This window comes from Microcaecilia unicolor, chromosome 1 (genome assembly GCF_901765095.1).
Source record: "Microcaecilia unicolor chromosome 1, aMicUni1.1, whole genome shotgun sequence".
Classification (NCBI taxonomy): domain Eukaryota; kingdom Metazoa; phylum Chordata; class Amphibia; order Gymnophiona; family Siphonopidae; genus Microcaecilia; species Microcaecilia unicolor.
In genome coordinates this window covers 84,197,579-84,210,967 of record NC_044031.1, presented here as the reverse complement: position 1 = coordinate 84,210,967, position 13,389 = coordinate 84,197,579, and the positions used below count along the sequence as shown (strand labels likewise).

The 13,389-nt window shown below is 43.8% G+C and overlaps 1 protein-coding gene across 1 annotated transcript in view; it reads right to left on the bottom strand.

Annotated features, from left to right (window-relative positions):
• The window catches only part of GTPBP4 (GTP binding protein 4), a 108,686-nt gene that overhangs the window by 64,044 nt on the left and 31,253 nt on the right, over positions 1–13,389 (bottom strand). The window lies entirely within an intron of this gene.

The following is a 13,389-nucleotide window of genomic DNA, read 5'->3' as shown; positions in this document are numbered from 1 at the left end:
AGTGTGCTAGTCAAAGGGCCAAGGCACGCAAGGCGCGACTGGTGCAATGTATGGAGAGGCTTGGGGCGCTGGAGAACAGACATAGGGCTACTGGCTCTGTGTCTGACTACAGACGGCTCCAGGAGGTGAGGTTGGAGTTGGCTGAGTTGCATGAAGAGAGTTTGCAGTTTGTACATGCCCGTTTAAAACAAGTATACTATGAATGTACTAACAAGCCGGGCAGAATGCTGGCTAACAAATTGCGGAAGCTGAGGGCAGATCGCCAAATCCTGAAAGTGAAAGATGATAAGGGGACCCTGTTGCATACCTCAGCCCAGATTAGGGAGCGGTTTGCCCAATATTATGAAACACTATATAGGGAGGATGCCTCTGTACAAACTGGGGACATAGATCACTATCTGAAAGGCAGAGGTATGCAGACGCTGTCAGAGCAACAGAAGAGGGAACTGGAGGCCCCGGTGTTAGTTGAAGAAGTACTTCAGGTAATCAAAACATTGCCAAATGGTAAAGCCCCGCGCTTAGACGGATACACAAACGAGTTTTTAAAGATTTTTGGGGGGTCTTTGGCACCGTACTTGACGTCGGTTATTAATTCAGTGAGGGAGGGGGATGGGCTGCCCAGGTCAATGATGGAGGCATGGGTTGCAGTAATCCCAAAACCGGGCAAAGACAAAGCAGAGTGTGCCTCTTATCGACCCATATCGATATTAAACGCCGATGTAAAGATATTGGCGAAGGTGCTGGCCAATCGACTGAGTGCGGTGCTCCCCTCGCTGGTTCACCCGGACCAGGTAGGGTTCGTACTTAGGAGGCAGGCTATGGACAACATTCGTAGAACACTGAACTTACTACACAGGGTAACAGTAAGGGCCATACCAGTAGTGTTGCTAGGATTAGACGCAGAAAAGGCATTCGATAGGGTCCACTGGGGATACCTGGATGGGGTGCTACAGCGAGTAGGGATAGGGCAGTTCTATAGGTCTTGGATTCAGGCTCTGTACTCAGCCCCACAAGCTTGTGTGAGAATCAATGGGGGAAACTCTGGGGCCTTTAGGCTGGGGAGAGGAACCAGACAGGGCTGTCCTCTGTCGCCCTTGTTGTTTGCCTTGGCGATCGAGCCATTGGCGGTGGCTATACGTGAAAACAATGACATTACAGGAGTTAGGGTGGGAACTCAGGAACATAAGATTGCTTTATTTGCAGACGATGTACTCCTGTATTTGACAAAGCCTTTGGTCTCGCTGCCCAATTTGATGAGGGAGATAGGGGAGTACGCCAGGATCTCGGGTTATAAGCTTAATACCAATAAATCGATGGGTATGGTTGTGGGCATCTCGCCGAGTTTGTCAGCACTACTGAAGGCATCTTTTGCCTTTAAATGGGCAGAAAAGGAATTAAGGTATCTGGGGGTACAGATTCCAAAACACTTGCCTGATTTGTTTGAGGTCAACTACCCGGGACTTAAGAAAGAAATAGTAAGAGATTTGGATCGTTGGATGCCTATGGGATTATCCTGGTTAGGTCGCACAGCCACAATCAAGATGAACGTTTTGCCAAGACTCCTGTACCTGTTTCAGGTAATCCCTATGAGACTCCCTAGGGAGTTTCTGTCGGGGTTGCAGGATAGGATTAACAGGTTTGTTTGGAATCAGAAGAGGTCACGGCTCTCCCGAACACTTTTGTATAGGGGTAGAAAGGAGGGCGGACTGGGAGTCCCGAATCTTTATTGGTACTACTGTGCAGCACAGGCTAGAGCGGCAGTGGAGTGGTTCCGCTCTGAGGACCACAAACTTTGGGTCCATTTGGAGCAGTCACAGGTGGGCTCTCGTAAGTTGGGACATTTGATGTGGCTGCCGGCACGGCACAGAGGACAAGTAGATAAATTCCCTCCCACAGTGCAGGCTACATTCCATTACTGGGACAATATGTTCGAAGATGGACAACCATTCCTGTCCGGTCTGGCACCTATAGTGGACAACCCGGGGTTCCCCCCGGGGGTGGGGGATACTATCTTTAGTAGATGGGCGAGGAATGGCCTGGATATGTGGGGACAGATGCATGTGGGATCCAAAGTGCTACCCTTTGAAACCTTGGTGGAGGACTACAGCCTTGGGAGGGAAGATCGCTATGCGCACATACAGACTTTACATTACATGCAAGGACCTGCCTATTTAACATGTATGAAGAGGGAGGCTCACCCTTTGGAGGTACTGTGTGTTGACTCTCAGACCACCCGAGGAATGATATCCTTCCTGTACACGCACTTAGCAGCTCAACATAAACCCTCAATTATACATAGGAGGAGGTGGGAGCAGGAGCTGAATTTTGAATTGCCAGAGAAAGTATGGGAGCACTTGGAGAGAGGTATATTGAAGTCAGCGCGATCGGTAGCCTTGCAGGAGAATACGTTAAAAGTCTTCTACAGGTGGTACCTCACGCCTGTAAGGTTGAACCATGTGTGCCCATTAGTGCCAAGGTCGTGTTGGAGACAGTGTGGGGGTGAGGGAACTATGGGACACATATGGTGGACCTGTCGTAAGGCTCAGGCGTATTGGAGGGGAGTTCAATCCAGACTCCAAAAATGGATCGGCAGACCTGTGCAGTGGCATCCTTTGATTTATGTATTGGGGAGGAGGCCTGAGGGACTACAGATGAATCAGTGGTTGCTGGTGCGGGGGGCCCTGCAGGCTGCCCGGATTAACCTGGCAAGGCACTGGAAGGCCTCAGGGGTCCCTCCGCTGACAGCATGGATCACGAAGGTGAAATATATTTGTGAGATGGAGAGACTGACGGCTGTGAAAAGAAAAGTGTTACCTAAATGGGAGAAGGTGTGGATGCCATTTTTGAATGCCTGTCCGAAATAGATGAAGATTGGTCCGAGAGGGGAGGGAGAGTGGGAGGGATTGGAGGGAGGGTGGTTGAGGGAGGGTACAGGGGAGGTGGGGGGGAGGGGGGGAGAGGGTATTACAAAACTGGATTAAAAATATGAAGTACACAAGGTGAATATGGTGAGGCCAAAGACACTATACGATACTTCATGTATATTAAGTTATGTTGTGTGGGGCTCACTTGGAATATGTTGTATTGAGCCGAGTTATATATGTTCTGACATGTTCTTTTTGCTCAATAAAGACTTCTAAAAATTAAAAAAAAAGAAAACAATAGCAAAAAGATTATTAGAAATAATGGACTGCCTATGTGTGGTCTACCTATACAAAGTCAAAAGCTGTTCCAGTTGGATAGGCAGTGCCTTAAAAGGTGAAGGAAAGAAGATTTTTTTTAACTTATTTGACAGCTTTTTAATTTATCTGAAAGCTTCCCATATGAAGATATAAATATCATGAAATAAAAACTGAGCATCACTACAAGAACGTCAAAAATTATTGTAGCTGGTAGAAATAGCACTAATAAAGGCTGTATTTTCTGTTCATTTTTCTACACTGTTCTATACAATACAGTAATACATAACCAAATTTCAGTGAGGATATCCTGTTTACCAAAGTGTTCATCTTAACTGCTGTAGTAATCTGACTTGGGAAGCCTGCTGTTATAAAGACTGGATGTAAAATTTAAAACTATCCTTTCAGTGGGGCACGTGGAATCACATCTTCACCTCATCTCTCTTGTACAAATGAATTTTTCTGTTTTGAGCATTTTTCAGGGACAAGTGGTTTTCATAAGTCAAAATAATAAAAATAAGTATTTTCTTTCCTGCAGATCTCTCAATTGTTTAAACATTACTAAATGGGCTATAAGCCCTTAATGACAATTGGTTTTCTTATATTTTGTCCTTGATGACTTTACTGTGCCAAAACTAGAAATACAGTGAGACAGAATAACAGAATTCAGTAAAATCCAAAAATAATTAATATAACTGTGTTCACATTTGGGTAATAAATGAGAAAATGCTGTTGAAAAATGACTTGAAGAAATAAATATATATTTATTACATTTGTATCCCACATTTTCCAACCTATTTGCAGGCTCAATGTGGCTTACATAGTAAAGGCGTTCGCCAATTCCGGTATAAACAGTTACAAAGTGATGTTGTGGTAGAATGAGGTTCATGTGGAACAGACATATTAGGGAATCGTATACAGGAAGAGTTATGTTATGTCCATTACGTGCTTTGGTTTCGTAGTGTTGCAGGGTTCAAGCATTTAAGTTGGGTCAGTAGGGTATGCCTTTTTGAACAGATAAGTTTTTAGTGATTTCCGGAAGTTTAGGTGGTTATATGTTGTTTTCATGGCTTTTGGTAATGTGTTCCATAGTTGTGTGCTTATGTAGGAAAAGCTGGATGCATGAGTTGATTTGTATTTGAGTCCTTTGCAGCTTGGGTAGTGGAGATTTAAATATGTTCGTGTTGATCCGGTTGTATTTCTGATTGGTAGGTTGATGACATCTGTCATGTATCCCGGGGCCTCGCCGCAGAGAATTTTATGAACCAGGGTGCAGATTTTGAAAGCAATACGTTCTTTGATTGGGAGCCAGTGCAATTTTTCTCGGAGGAGTTTGGCGCTTTTGAATTGCACTTTTCCAAATATAAGCCTGGCTGTCGTGTTTTGAGCGGTCTGAAGTTTCTTTATGAGTTGTTCTTTGCATCTCACATAAATTCCATTGCAGTAGTCTATATGGCTTAGAACCATTGATTGTATCAGGTTGCGAAATGTTTCCCTCGGGAAGAATGGTTTCACGCGTTTGATGTTTCCACAGAACTGGAAAATGTTGGCACATTTAGACCGACTCTGGACTTCTGCATGAAGGTAGCTACTACTACTACTACTACTACTACTATTTAGCATTTCTATAGCGCTACAAGGCGTACGCAGCGCTGCACAAACATAGAAGAAAGACAGTCCCTGCCCTCATTACTGAATCTCTCTCTTTTAAATAGTAGTAATAAACAATATTAAGTGGATTATTATAATATACCACTACATTCCACAAAACAAAAGGAGTAAGTTCCCACAAACCACTTCTCTCTTTTGATCTAGGCACAGGAAAAAAAAAAAAAAAAAAGATTTTAAATGCTCCCAGGTTTAATGTGAGTTATTTGTAAATAAATAAATAGAAACTCTGAATGTTGAGCACCTGATTCTCATAGCATGTCTGTTTTAGTGGTCCTTTTACCACGAGAAAAAAATCTCTGCACGAATATAACACATGCTAGGGTGTCCCTATAACCAGCCCCTCCAAATGACACACTGATTACGGTTTATAACAAATTACTACTCTACCTACGAAAAGTTATTCCATTATTATACTTCCCTTTGTGTACATCCATATGCTGCACAAGCTGGCATGTTTGAAAATAAAGTGAGATTAAATTTTAAAAATGCTACCAACAATACAGATCGACAACGTGGATACAGCAGCTCACTGGTTTGTTTGCTTTGTTTCGAGTGTATGCAGAAAGATGGCTGCGTGGAGAAGGGGAAACAGAGACTAACCTAAGTGGTTTCAACTTTTTGACATCATGCTGTCTCCTGTTCTTAGTCAAATCTCCTTGGTTCTGTCAACTTGTCAAGCACTGCTCAGGTTCCTCCTACATCTGTACAAGTGCTCCCACACTGGCAACTCCCAACCCAATGGGTTCCTGCCTGCTTCTCAGCAAGTATCTCATCCTGCAAGCTATTCCCTGGTGGTTCCTAAGTACACCAAAGCCCACACAAAAGTGAAGGGGTCACACAGTCATTAGCACAGGAATGGCAAACTGCCGTATATATTTGAATATAAACCAAGATAATTTTCCCCTTAAAAAAAGGGGGGGGGGGGGGATAGTCATTCAAATATAAACTGATGGTTTATATTTATGATTTATTTATTTATGGTTAAGATTTATTTACCACTTCTTTGAAGAAATAAACCAAAGACAGTTCCAGCATTCCTCCCCTTCCTCGGTGCTGTCTGGCATTCCCCTTCTCTCTCTCCCTCCTCTGCCACCCCCCCCCCCTCCAGTATGGTTTTCAGTGGTATGGTTATTGCAGTTTGAGAACTGGACAAAGCCCCCCTCCCATACCCACCAGTAGCCCCCTCCCCCAGGGTTCTACCATACTACCCTGGTGATCTAGTGGGGTAGGAGCAATCCCTACTTGTGCCTGTCCCCGCCAGCTCCAATCCCAAAATGGCTGCCAAGACCTCTACTACTACTACTTAACATTTCTAGAGTGCTACTAGGGTTACGCAGCGCTGTACAAATGAGCAACGAAGGACGGTCCCTGCTCAAAGGAGCTTACAATCTAAATAGAGGTACTTATTTTGTGCCTGAGGCAGTGAAGGGTTAAGTGACTTACCCAGAGTCACAAGAAGCTGCAGTGGGAATTGAACCCAGTTCCCTAGGTTCTCAGGCCACTGGAATAACCATTAGGCTACTCCTCCACTCCACAAAGCTCCACAGATACAGAGCCCCACTATTCAAACAGTAAATATTTCAATCACATTGTTACAGGAAGGAAGTGATTGCACCTGAAGTTAGAAACAGCAGCTGCAGCTAGATCAGGTTACAGGTGCGGAGTCATCAGGGTTAAGGAAGAGAGAGATTTCCATATTGGAGGGGGAAGAAGGGACTAAAAAAAAAAAAAAACCTGTTTGAAGGAGAGGGAAGTTTAAGGGAAAATACAGACTCAGAATCTGGGAGGAGGGAAGGAAAGAGAAAAGATGGGTCTTGGGGACTGAAGGGGGAGAGCAAGGACTCATCATGGACATGAGGGGTGGGTGCATCGGAGAGCTAGGGAAGAACAGGAATTTGGTGACTGGGGAGAAAAAGAGAGCAGGAATTTGATTAGGTGGAATAGTGGGGACTTGGAGATTTGAGAGGAGAGTGTAGCAGAAAATTAGGATGAGAGAGTGAGGACTCCAAGAGAGAGTGGAAATTTTGGGTTGGGAGGACAGCAGGGACTTGACAACTGTGCAGGTACAAGTGGGACTTAGATGGGCTGGGGATATGATAGAGGACATGAGAATGGGGTAAGAAACAGGTGGGGAGGGGTTGATACATGGTGTGAATTACCTCAAGGACTAGACAGAAAGCTAGAACCAGTGAAAATTGATTAGGGCACCGTGCAGGAATACAAAGGAGGAAAGGATGTGGATCATGAGAGTGAAAACAGGAACAGGGCAATGTCAAAAGGGGGTAAATGGGAGGCTAGCTAGGGGGTAACAGAAAAAAAAGGGCTGGAGGACAAAGACAGAATGAGCTGGTAAGGGATAAAAGATAGAGAAAAGCAGGTGAGGAATAAAGGGGTGAGTACAAAGGGTAGAAATGGAAGACTAGGGGTAGAGTGGAAAAAAGGGGATATAGGAGTATAGGGAAGGAGAGAGACATGGGGGCAATGGCAGTGCTGCAAAGAGATCAAAAGTGGTGTACAAAAAGTTGTTAAGTGGCTGAGAGATGAAAAGGGAACTCAGTATTGGAGCATGAGAGAAAGGAAGAATGAAGAGCAAAATCTGGATATGAATAAATAGAGAGGCAGAGAAGAGAGAAACTGGAAAACAAAAAACATGAAAATGATTGTCATCAGAGACCGATATAGAAAAGGAAGGGAAGGGAAGAAATGGAAAGGTCACATATGGAAAAGAACTCAGAAGACCAAACACAAGGAAAATAGGAAAGAGACTAAGATCAGCCCAATTAGAAAAGTAAAATACCCAGACAACAGAGACAGAAAAAAAAAAGTTTGTCTGGGTTTTTTTTTTTTTTTTTTTCAATTTTAGGTGGTGGGCTATATCAGTTTGGGAAATTCTGCATCTCCCGTATTTTTTCATTTTGCACAATATAGGAGAAAATGGATTAGGGAGGTATTAGCTGAAGATTTGTCCACGTTCTGTGTGCATAACAGAGGTGAAGGATTTTGGTAATATATAGCTCCTGTGTAGAGAGCTGTAGCTTGTTTGGTCTGCTTCGCAAAAAAAAAAAAAAAAAAATATATATATATATATATATTTTTTTTTTTTTAAACAACTGTTTCATATAATTAATCTTTATTCAAATAATGTTTCATAAATCACAATGTTGTCCACCACATATTTAAAAAACCAACAAACTAACACTCTTTCATACTCATTACATTCTCACTCAAATCACATCATCTATAAAACTAGTACAAAAACATTTAATATTATAAAAACAATTATGATCGTTATCACAAGGAACAGTGTTCATATTTCTATTGATACTCTTCTGCTTTTTAATCCGTATGATCAAGTATCATGATCTCATCAAGCAGTACCTGCCATTTGCCCTCTTCAGGACACTTATTCACTCCCTCGTCTTGAGCCATTTCGATTATTGCAATGGTATTTACACCGGTTGTAAGGAGCATGCCCTTAAAAAACTCCAGACAGCGCAGATCACAGCAGCGAGGCTGCTATTTGGCAAATCTCGATTTGAGGCAGCAACACCCCTTCGTGAGAAGCTCCACTGGCTCCCGATCAAGGAGCGGATTGAGTTCAAAGTCTGTGACCTTACACACAAGATCATATATGGGGACGCTCCTGCCTACATGTACAATCTGGTCGACCTCCCACCCAGGAATGCCGTGCAGTCATCCCGCACCTACCTCAATCTCCACTTCCCTACCTGCAAGAACTTACGATACAAGCTGCTCTTTGCCTCTTCATTTTCCTACCAATGCCCCCGTTACTGGAATGCTCTCCCGTCAGCGTTAAAAGCGACCACTGATCACAGCGTATTCAAGAAAACCCTGAAGACCTACCTATGTGATCGTTCATTCTCCTCAGCAGCTTAATCCTTGCTTCTCTGTCTTCCATTCCCTTTCAGTTTCCCCTCCCTCCCCTTCACTACCTTTTTTTTCCCCCCTTCCCTTCAGCTTTGCACTACTGTTATTATGATGTACCTTCTCCTGTATTGCACGCCACATAGAGCCCGCCTTGGTGGGAATATGTGGGATATAAATGTTCACAATAAATAAACAGATAGAACATCCAAAGATTATATTCATCTTATTCTTAACTCGGAGTGTGTGTGATTTGAGTGAGAATGTAATGAGTATGAAAGAGTGTTTGTTGGTTTTTTAAATATGTGGTGGACAACATTGTGATTTATGAAACATTATTTGAATAAATATTGTTAATTATATGAAATGGCTGTTTAAAGAAAATGCATATGAGCTAATTACAACCAATTGAAGTGTATTAGCCTATGACTGGAATATATATATTATATATACATATACATACACACACACACACATACACAGTGCACTCCATTTAAGTACACGTCGGATAAGGGCATGCTCTGTTTACCTGCATGCCGTACTTCGGTCCCGTTTTTGGCACCATTAATTTTCTATGGGGACAAACTTCGTTTTAGCACACCACTGATAAGTGCAAGATTCGCTTATATGCATGGTTCAAGACCGCTCCTCTAAAGACTACGCATAAGTGTGCGCATGTAATATGGAAGCCGATTGGCGAGTGACAACCAATGAGATTTCAAATTTACTGCCTCTAACTGCCACAGGCAGAATAAGTGAAAGAATGTTGTTAGGGCGTACACCGGGGTCGTCGTCGCAGCAGAGCTGTAAGACTAACACTGGCTGAATGAATAGAAGTTCTTAAAAATAGAAAACAAAGTCAAGCATCTATTGCTAAAGAATATGGTGTCAATCCCAGTCAAATTCACGGTGTCTTGAAGCAGAAAGACCAGCTTCTGGAAGACTGGCAAAACAATACAAATCCACAAAGAAAACGAAAACGGGCGGGAAAAGCTGAGGAGGTAGAAGATGCTCTTCTTCGGTGGTTTTCTCGAGTCAGGAGCAGTTTCCTGACAGTGGTCCATTGCTTATGGAGAAAGCTAACCAGGTAGCAGAAAATCTTGGACTGACTGAATTCAAAGCCACTGCTGGATGGTTGGAAAGATGGAAGGAGAGGAACAACATAAAATTCAAGCAGCAGCATGGTGAGAAACAAGACACTGATGACTTTGGTGCGAAAATTGGGTTGTTTCAGTTCTTCCTACCATCTTGGATGAGTTTGCACCTCATGACATTTTCAATGCTGACGAAAATGGTCTCTACTGGCGAGCGAGTCCTGATGGAACACTTGCATTCAAACATGCCGAAAGTACTGGAGGTAAAACATCGAAGGACCGACTGACAATCCTCCTTTGCTGCAATATGAATGGGAGTGAGAAGCTGGAACCCCTCGTCATTGGAAAGAGCAAACAGCCCCGTTGCTTCAAGAAAGTTAAACGACTTCCTGTGTCATAAGAGGCTAACGCAAATTCATGGATGACTGGGGAAATTTGGAAGCAGTGGCTAAAGAAGTTAGCCACTAGAATGCGGGCACAAAAGCATCAGGTTTTGCTTCTTTGTGATAACTATGCTGCACACAGGGATGATATCAGGCTGTCTAATGTCAAGTTGGTCATTCTGCCACCAAACACTACCTCTCTGATCCAACCTTTGGATCAGGGCATAATAGTTCCATCGCTACGTAGCTGTTGATTACGATCTACAAACAGCTGAAGACAGCACTGATGTTGAGATATGCTCATACATGCAGGCAACAACGGCTGATGAAGGAACAGATGAAGAAATGAGCAGCGAGGCACATGCTGATGAAATTCAACAACCTCCTCCTGTCACGTTTGCAAGAGCGCTGAAGAGTCTCAACACCGTGCGGGCCTATCTGGAGGCCACTGGATGTCAGTGCTATGACGTCTGGCAGACGAGACGTAGTCTATGGAACTCACAGACCCAAGAGTGTACGGAGGACTATAACTGATTATTTCAAGCCAGCCTGTCAGTTAACTGAGACTATATACTGTATGTATAATAAAGAGTACTGTACATATGTTTATCAGATGTCAAGGTTCTTTGAGTCACGACGGTTAAGTGCACGCTCTGGGTAACTGCATGCATTTCTTTGGTTCTAGATCCTTGCACTTTGAGAGAGAGATTTATATATATATATATATATATATATATATATATATATATATATATATGGATTCTATCCCATCCTGTGCAGGCTCTAGACTTAAATCCCATATAGAATAGGCCACTGAACGATACCATCACACTGCTAGTATATTAGCATTTGTCCCAAGGTAGAGAATCACCTGCTGCTGGTCTGTCATCTTGCCTGAGTTATCTCAGGCAATCCCTCACTTCTTCCAGCCTTGCTTACCATCTTGTGTTGAACCTGACCCAGATCAGTGCTTCCCCCACCCCAAATGATGTCACTGGGGTGTACCCACATATCAGTGAGGTTCCCACAGCAAAGGCACCATGTGCCAGGAAGCATATGCCACAAAGGAGCATGACTAAGAAGCTCCTTTGGGTGAACCTTTGGCAAAAAATTTTCATCTTGGCTGCCTGATTGGCATGTAGTTATTTTGAACCATATCAGATACATGATTTGTATGCTATGTTCACATATGACTTTACTTCTGCAGCATAATTTAATGTGCTTTACACTACTGAACTCTCTTTGTTAAACTCCGACAAATTAGTCAAACAATACTATCCACTTCATTACTCCTGGGAATGGTCCTGCAGTACTCTTAAAAGGAGAGAGGAAATGTTTGTGCTTTACTGGACAGAACTGATGTTTACTAAATTGTCAATTGATACTGGCTGCTTTGCTAACATTCTAATTAATGCCCCCATCTAATTGTTGAAATCTACAGTCCATCAATGTTAGGAAGAGATAGTTCATAAGGAACCTATCCAACTTATAATCGAAAAAGAAAAATGCCTATATTTCGACCCAAATCGGGAGATGGGCGTTTCCAACTGCACTCCGTCGCGGAAACGAATAAAGTTGATGGGGGCGTGTCGGAGGCGGGACTGTGGTGTGGTTATCAGCTGAGGAGAGATGGGCGTCTTTAGCTGATAATCGAAAAAAAAAAAAAGGCGTTTTGACCGCGATTTTGGGTCACTTTTTTTTGGACCCTTTTTTCTCACGAACAAGTCCCAAAAAAGTGCCCCAACTGCCCAGATGACCACTGGAGGGAATCGAGGATGACCTCCCCGGACTCCCCCAGTGGTCACTAACCCCCTCCCACCAAAAAAAAACCCCACTTTAAAAACATTTTTTCCAGCCTGTATGCCAGCCTCAAATGCTGTACCCACCTCCATGACAGCAGAATGTGTTCGATCCTGTCACAGCCTTTCCCTGGGTCAGATGTGGCTCTCGGGTGCACTACAGGGTCACATCAGCATTGCATTGTGGTAGGTGTAGGGTATTGGGCTCTGTGATTTCATTAGCTTGTGTTACAGTCTCACAATGTTGGTAGTTGGTAGGCTCTTCTCCCATGGTGCTTTTCCCCCTGCCTACTGGGTCAGAGTGTGCCCTGTTGTGTTTCCTGTTGTAGTCCATGCGGTAGTGGCCATTTTTGTAAGCCAGTTTTAGTTCCCTTTCCTGTGTTAGCCACGTTAGAGAACTTAATTCTTACCTTGAATGTGGCTGAAAGAGGGCATTGTACAGCATTCTGCCAGCTCTGACCTACTGCTAATCTCAGTACCAGGGAGACTCGTTGCCAGTGGGGTACAACCTCTGATCTGCAGTTAACTGTGAGTAAACGCGGTTATTCCAATAAAGGACGTTTTCGGAGAGATTAGTCTTCAGGTGTCAACTGCTGTGCCAATGTTATACAGCAGCAACAAGTCCTAGAGGCCTGCGTGTATGCAGGACCCTGGAGCACTTTTAGTGGGTACCGCAGTGCACTTCAGCCAGGTGGCCCCAGGCCCATCCCCCCCCCCTGTAACACTTGTGCTGGTAAATGGGAGGCCTCCAAAACCCACTGTACCCACATGTGGGTGCCCCCTTCACCCCTAAGAGCTATGGTAGTGTTGTACATTTGTGGGTAGTGGGTTTTGGGGAAGGGGGGTTGGGAGTTCAGCACCCGTGGTAAGGGGAGCTATGCATGTGGGAGCTTTTTCTGAAGTCCACCGCACTGACCTAGGGTGCCCAGTTGGTGTCCTGGCATATCAGGGGGGCCAGTGTACTACGAATCCTGGCCCCTCCCACGACCAAATGGCTCACATTAGGATGTTTTTGAGCTGGGCGTTTTTAGTTTCCATTATCTCTAAAAAACAAACAAATGCCCAGCTCAAAAACGTCCATTTTTTCGAAAATACGGTTTGGCCCGCCCCTTCACGGACCCGTTCTCGGAGATAAACGCCCATGGAGATAGGCGTTTGCGTTCGATTATGCCCCTCCACGTGTACTTCACATAAAAGGTGCTATGCTTATGAGCATCTTCTTTACGTATATGTATAACCCCTGGTCAATTTTAAAAGAGCCCATACGAGTATGTAAAATGTTATTATACATGCTCACATCCCTTATAAAAATTACCCACACAACCCCTTACTTCACTGCAAAAACAAACAGTTTGTGTTATGCAAAGATTCTGAAGAT